At 43.2% G+C, this 7,318-nt stretch overlaps 1 protein-coding gene across 1 annotated transcript in view; it reads right to left on the bottom strand.

Annotated features, from left to right (window-relative positions):
- Positions 1–7,318, bottom strand: part of JAG1 (jagged canonical Notch ligand 1) — a 35,530-nt gene that overhangs the window by 24,867 nt on the left and 3,345 nt on the right. The window lies entirely within an intron of this gene.

Genomic DNA, 7,318 nt, shown 5'->3' with positions numbered 1-7,318 from the left:
GCAAAAAATATGACTTGAAAAGTAAAAAATATACTAAAACATCTTTCTGGAGAGCAGAACAATAACACTACAAATAAAAGTTCTGTGAAGAGTTTTGATGCTTTGCCATAGCAACTGTGCGTTGCAAGGTTTATTTCTCCTTAACTGTGTCCATGTTCAGTCACAGGCTGCTCATTTGTGGTTTGCAGTGCCTCTCTGTAACAGAGACCAAAACGCAGTTCTGAGAGTGAGCTGCTACAAGGTGCACGGGGGTAAGGTAGAACTCAGACTTCTGAAGAGGAGGGGAAACAAAAAAGGAGGAGGAAAAAAAAAGAAAAAAGAACAAGAGTTGGAGCAGACTGCTTTCTCACGACTGGACACAGCATGAGGCTCTGAATGAAAACCCAGTTTGTGATGGACACCGGCTTGCTGTATAGCCTAAATATGTTTCATATTCAAACCAGGATTCCATTCCGTTCCTGATAACTGTGGGAAAATGCTTCCAAAAGTAAGCAAAGCTGGGCAAGCCAAGGCATGCACCCAAACTTCTATGCAGAGGCTCCATTGGCCTGAACCATTTTTGGTTAATATTTCATGAAAAGTTATATGTTTCTATTCTAGACATTCTAGAGCAAGTCTGACAACCTGAAAGAAACTCTGAAAATCAAATAAACCAAAATGAAATGCAACTCGATCATCTAACACCGCTTAAAACAGATTTAAGAAGTCCTTGCACAAGTGAGTGGTGAAAAAAAAAAAGAACCAAAACAAACAAACAAAACCAGAATAGAACTCCCGAGCCATATTACAGATGCAGATTGCACTATCTTGGGTGCTTCCTCAGTGGTTTAATTACCAACATTAAGCAGCACAAGCTCAACATGTTACTGCAAGCTTGACAAAAAATATTATGATATAGAGAATGAATTATGACAACTAGCACTACTTCCAATAAAGTTAAGGATGTTTTCCTTTCGGCCTTGCATAATTGTTTTGGAAGATATTTTGTCTAAACTCATAGCAACAGTTCCCTGCTGGTTCTCAGGACTGTTTACCAACACACCTAGCCCTTAAGGAAAGGAAAGGCTGAATCCTAGCTGTGAGTGCTACTGTTGCTAGATACTTGTGTGACCACTTTCCACTACCACACAGGAGTTGGGTTAAAACAGAGGAGATACTTCAGCTGACCTGGATGGAAACAAAATGCAGGGGGAACAGACCTACCCTGGCAATTCCCTTTTTTCTGACTGCCCCCTCCCATTTTGTCTGAATGTATTAAATGAAGAGTGCCTGTCCTGAAAAGGGGTGATACAAAGAATGGCATTTGATCCCTTGGCTCTGTCCCTCTCAGCATGGGGAAAAGACCAAAAAAACCCAAGACGTTGTGTTCAGAATGGGACACTTTTAAACAAAAGCCACACAGACACCCAGAGCCTCACACCAGTAGCAAACCCCCTTCAACAATCCAACTATCACATACCTCTAGCTGATTCCCTCAGCCCTCCCAGAAAAGCAGCTCTGTGCAAAGCTGCACTGTTGAGATTTTTTAGAAGTGCATATCATCCCCACTCTATAGATCAAGGATTCAGATATCTCAGGAATGACTGCTTACAGTGTGGAGGTTTAAGTTTTCCCATGCCCATAGATGACCTCTGCCCATCTTTGAATAAATATATATATCCAGACACAAGAATTCCACATCATGCACCTTATTCCATCAAAGCCACGTCCTAGGCAACAAGGCAGCAGTGAACTCTCCAGAGTCACACCCAATTAGCCACTGTAAACCTGAGCTTGACCAGAAGGCAGGGATTCTGCCTTGAGAGGAAAGGCAGCTTGAAAGGAACAGCAAATCCTTAAACTCTGCAGATCAATCCAGAGGGCTGAAAGGCAGCATGGCCAAATTCAAGCAGAATTTCTGTGACTAGAGCTAGGAGAGGATGGAAATGGTCAAGTTCTCCAAGAAACAAAGCAAGCATCAGTGTGCAAGAGCTGTTTTCCTCAATGACAAGACACTGACACTGTGTCTTGATCCCCTGATAGTACAGCTCAAAAGACTGAGCAGACCTGAAACCCATCAGAAATTGTCCCTTTTAAGGATCTCAAAGGGCAGTGCAAGCTCCTTTCTGGTTATTTAAATGAATCCTGGCAGCTGCAGGTAAACAGGTGTTTAAAGCTCTCTGCTTGATTACCCTTTTCCCTGCCTTCACCCAGACATCCACCCAAAGGGGGTGCTTTTGTGCTCTGGCTTCTGCAGGCACTCTGCGAGTCAGTGGGCCAGAGCAAGATTAAAACATCCGGCTCCTCACTGCAGCGCTGCCTCCGTTTTCAAAGAGCTCACAACTCGTCTAACTCCTTTCCCTCCTAGCCCTGTGGTTAGAGCGTGCAAGAGCTTTGCTGAGCATGTGAAACCATGACTAGACAAATGCAGTGGGAAGTTCTGCATTCAGAGCGCTGCTCCTCCTCTGCCAAACAAGGAGAGCAGGTTAAGCCCAGCCGCCCTCTCCTGACGCTCGGCACAGCTGTGAGCAGCAGCCTGAGAACAGCGCTCACACACACCCTGTCTGCAGCCAGGGCACACGCCGAGGACACCGGCACAGCAGGCCACAGGCGTCCAGTGGGACACCTGCACGAGGGAAACTGAGGCACATTTCAGCGTGCCCAGGGGCCAGGGAGGAGGGCATCTCTGAGCAGGGTTAAAGCTAGCCACAAACCCGCTTCCTCTGACCAGCACCAGCACTGTCGCTCCACGATGACGCTGCGCAGATGCATCACCACGGTCGGTCAACTTGGACAACTGAGCATCCTTCAAAGGAGTTAAAGGCAACTGGCTCCTCACCCAGAGGATATGCGAGCGTACTCCAGAAAAGGAGGAAAGCCACCTAACCCTCTTAACCTTTTGTGAAATGGAACATCATCAGGAAGCTCCTTTTTGGGACAGCCTACGTAAGGACAAGGCAACACCCTACAAAGCTGTTACTCCCTCAAGCCGGTGAATACAAGCACAGCCCAAGCTGTGGCAATCTCTCTCACGCCTCAAAGCCTATGGCCAAGAGCTCGGCTGAACCCCAGCAGGCAGCCCAGCCAAGAGCCTCATCAGAATATGCCCACACCAAAACACAGCACGCTGCTCCTTTAGGCTTCATCCTGAGCAGCTCCTCTGCTACTCTAAGTGCCAGTAAACCCTGCAGTGCCACAGAAAGGAGACATGGAAACGAACTGAACCATGTCAGCAGCCCCAGGAGAGACCTGCCCCCCATCCTGCCTTGGCAAGGGAAAGCAGCAGCCCAAGTCAAGACCTTGGTGCACCAGCACGGCCACCGTCCTGCCAAAGGATGGAGGACACAAAAGTACCGCTATCCAAACTATGCATATGCTTAAGCATCCAGTAAACCAGGCTGATCTCTGATCTGGCAAGCCTGCTGGAATAATGAGTATCCTGTGAATACATAATGTGCTGGAGTTGCCATTGTGTGAAGTAAGTCCATGGTTTGTCTGGGAGCCGAGCAATGCTGAGTCTACTGCTGCTTCCTGTTGCTTGTCCTGTATTAGCATTATTTTTGGATAGGCCCCATTATGTTCTGTAATCCTCACTGCAGTCAGTACGGCCACACTATTGTTCTTGGTTAATATTAGCAGTCAATGCCTCTGTCTGGGTGGCCGGACTACAATGTATTCCAATCATAAAACTAGCATGCATTAACGGAACAATGTACTGGGCTCAGGGGGGAGACTTGGGGTCTTCCCTCCACCCCTTCTTTAAAAAAAAAAAAGGTAAAACAAAGTATAGTAGCTTCTTTTCTCCCCCTTTCCCCCCTCTCTTTTTAAGCTAATGATTTCAAGTGATCTCAGCTAGCAGGGTGCTTCATACAACAGCAGCATTTTAATCAGCACCTTATCTAGTTACGGAGTTATTTTCTCACGGAGCCCCACTTGTCAAAGAGCAGCAGATAGGCCAAAATGTCAATGGTTGCTTTCAACCTTCCCCAACAAGCAGATTACCTGCCCTTATCAGTCCCCCTACCTGTTTAAAGCATCCCACTGATAATTAAATGCACCAGTTACAAAAGGGTGGCAAGGTTAATAGACAGAATACCTAGTAGCCAGCCAAGCAAAACAGTCAGGTTCACATGGAGCAAGCCTGAACAAGAAGCCTTTCTACTTATTTACCTAAGTGCCTAAGAACTGGGTTGAGCTGGTAAAGGACTCTGGATGTTTGACTATTTACAAACCACTTTAACCACTTCTATCCACTTTTTGCAGTTTCTTCTGAACACTGCAAGAATAATGAGTGTAATTTACACTGCAGAATAGTGACCACAGAACCATGAGCTCCGCAGACTAACAAGAAACAAATGCAACAGCTTCTAGCTTTGACATCTTTCCTTATGTTAAGACACAGGGGTTATGAGTTAAATTATTAGAACTGAGTCAATTAACATATTAAACTTCTGTCTATCTAGAGAAATTCAAAGGCAAGCTTAGTTTCAGTTTTCAAAACCAATCCTGTCATTTGTGTTATCTACAGAGACACCTCTCCTTATCTACAGAGAAGTACTTTTAAGAACCGTAGCTTAAGGCTTTTGCTTCGCAGGGCATCACAACTGCATGAGGAGTGAAGCTGGAATAAACAGCTCAGAGCCAAGGTCCCCAGCTTTAGAGCCAGCTGACTCCTGCTCCAGCCTCCAGCCCACTGGGAAGCGGCCTTTCCTTGAGGGAACTGCAACTTTAAGTATAAAGCATCGATTTTATGCAATTCATTTTCAGCCATGCTGACTTCCAGCTGCATAAACAAGCTGACAGCGCTGGATGTGTGTAGCCTGAGAAAGTTTAGGAATAAGCTTCAGTGTCAAGCCCAATCCAGCTGCCACTGAAGTTAAACTGGAGCAGGCCTTTATTATAACAAGAACAAAAATTCTAGGAGCAGGCAAGATGAGGATTTATTTTTAGACATATTATGTTAATACAGTCAAATGGTTTTACCATGAAGATGAAGTTCTGAACTGGCTGGAATATAAAAAAAACTCTTTAAACATGTAAGAAGTCCAAAACCTCTGAATGGCTGCATCACTTCTCTCCAGTCCTGAGAAAAAACCAGCCCTGTGATGCTAATTATGCTTCAGATGTCACTTAATACTCCCAGCTCTGTTTTGAATAGTAATCCTAGGCAAAACATTACACTTTGAGTGCTAAGATTTATATTATTAATCAACAATAAATGACAGAGTATGGATTTGATTAATATGCATCTTGCTATTATAATAATTTCTTCTGATCTGCCCATCCTCCGAGATGACTTATTGTTCAAGAAAAGCTTGAATAATAATCTAGCATTTGCTTCTATAAGTTTTCAAGAAGCTAACTGGAAGGAGAGAAGAAACAAAATCAAAAGCCAAATTTTAGTCTTATGACTGTGACATACTGGGCTTAAAAGAAAAAAAAAAGCAGATGAGTGTACTGATATTTTTTCTCAGATTGAAAAGGCTGTTATTTTTAATATCAGCTGCAGATTAGTATTTTGGATGCCTCGTGTCGAGAGAGGGAACAAGTTCACAAAGCTTAAAAAACACTAAAGCTCTTCTACTATGTCTCTGTAGCCACAGAAAACAATGCCTACCCAGAAAACATATTTTAGATCTTCAGGAATCAGGACCACTAAGATTTTTCATGAAAAAAGGGCTATTTTATTTTTTTAAGGTTGACTATTTTTATTTTAAAGTTGAAATAAGATGTTCAAAACTCTTTTAAATTGTATTTTATGCTAAACTCACTGAGATGCTGGAGGGTTTTTTTCCACCTCGGTAGTTTCCTGGTGTGTTGGTACAATTGGCCCCAATATGAAATAATTACAAGGAGCATAATTTTGGGATAAACAAGCTGTTTGAAATTGGAGCTATGCATACCAAAGGAACTGCCAAGTTTGACCTTCTTACTCAGTCTCGCCAAACCCCCAAAAGATCTTTCTCTACATAAAAGCAAAGTGTAGTGTTAAGTTTTGCTTAGTTAATTGATGCTCAGCTCCCTCAAGGTGCAGCACCCATCACACTTGGGGCTCTTTAAGAAAGGCCAGAGGTTTGATTCATGTGAGAGAAGAGCATGTGTATCTGCCTTGGAACCAAACTTGTTCAGACAGAGCACTTGGACAAGTGGAACATGGCAATGCTTTTGTTCCGTACTTTTTTATACGGCTTCATAAAGCCAAGCTCGCCTGTCAAGAAAGTCACTGAAGTCTCAAAATGAATGTAAGAAGCCAGCCCTGGTGCATTTTACTTTTTTTTAATCATCATCACTATTGTTTCAATGCACTGAAGAATTACCAGCTACTGCAAGGGCAGCTTTCTGATCCACTCCAGTTCCTTTATGCTGGGCTGCTGCCCTGTTTCCTAGCAACTTACTCAAACCTCCCATCAGTTAAATTAATTTATGGCCCACCGTCTCCACACCCATTACTCACAGGGGAACGTATCAAAACTGACAAAAGCAAACCCCATAAGTTATTAATAAGACTGTGACACTTCGAATCTACATTACAACTGCAAGCTCCCTCTAACAATACTTTTAAAGCACCCCATTCTCTCCCCTTCCTCTCCTGCATGATGAATAAAGGCCTCTAATGCAATGCAACTATTTTTCACAAATGGCATAAGGGGGCAGCTTGACATGGGAAGAGGCTTTTTCTTTTTAATTTTTTTAAGTAGTCAAGGCAACAAGACTTCTGAATGTTACTACTGACTCGAGCTGGAACATCCAAGAAAAGGCTCCCTCAGAGTAGAACACAATCCAGAGAAGGGCATGAGTTTTCAAGTGCAATATGATTAACATTTTGGTCTGGCTCTTATTACCTCTACTATAATTTTCAGCTGAATGTATTCAAAGATACCCTCTCATGATCAGCCGCATGAGTAAATGCAATGCTAATCTCAAACTCTTACTGAAGTCAACAGTATTCAGCCACCTAAAGAGTTTTTTAAGTTCTGAAATTGCAGCATCAGATTAGAGCTGACTAAATTAAGTTTACTACTTTGTCCGCAGAGCTTTGAAAATGCCTGAAATGATTTGTGTACACAATTTTAGTACAAATAAGAGCTTTGCCACATTAGATATTCTTTTGTTCAAATGCCATTTGGAAGTCACAATGGCTAGCATAAAAGCTGTGTCCTGTGGAAGCTAAAGCTGGGAAGCAGGCTTGATAATTGCACAGGGACTATCATCAGCATCTCAAAAAGTGCATTTCTGCCTGGGAAAATGCAAGAGCTTATTCCAAAATTCCAGGCTTACGAACCAAGCGTCTCAAGTTGTTGAGTTTTACCCATTTCAAAGGTTGCACTGGAGTTTTGCT

This window comes from Geospiza fortis, unplaced genomic scaffold (assembly GCF_000277835.1).
Source record: "Geospiza fortis unplaced genomic scaffold, GeoFor_1.0 scaffold275, whole genome shotgun sequence".
Classification (NCBI taxonomy): domain Eukaryota; kingdom Metazoa; phylum Chordata; class Aves; order Passeriformes; family Thraupidae; genus Geospiza; species Geospiza fortis.
This window is presented reverse-complemented; position numbering and strand designations above follow the sequence as displayed.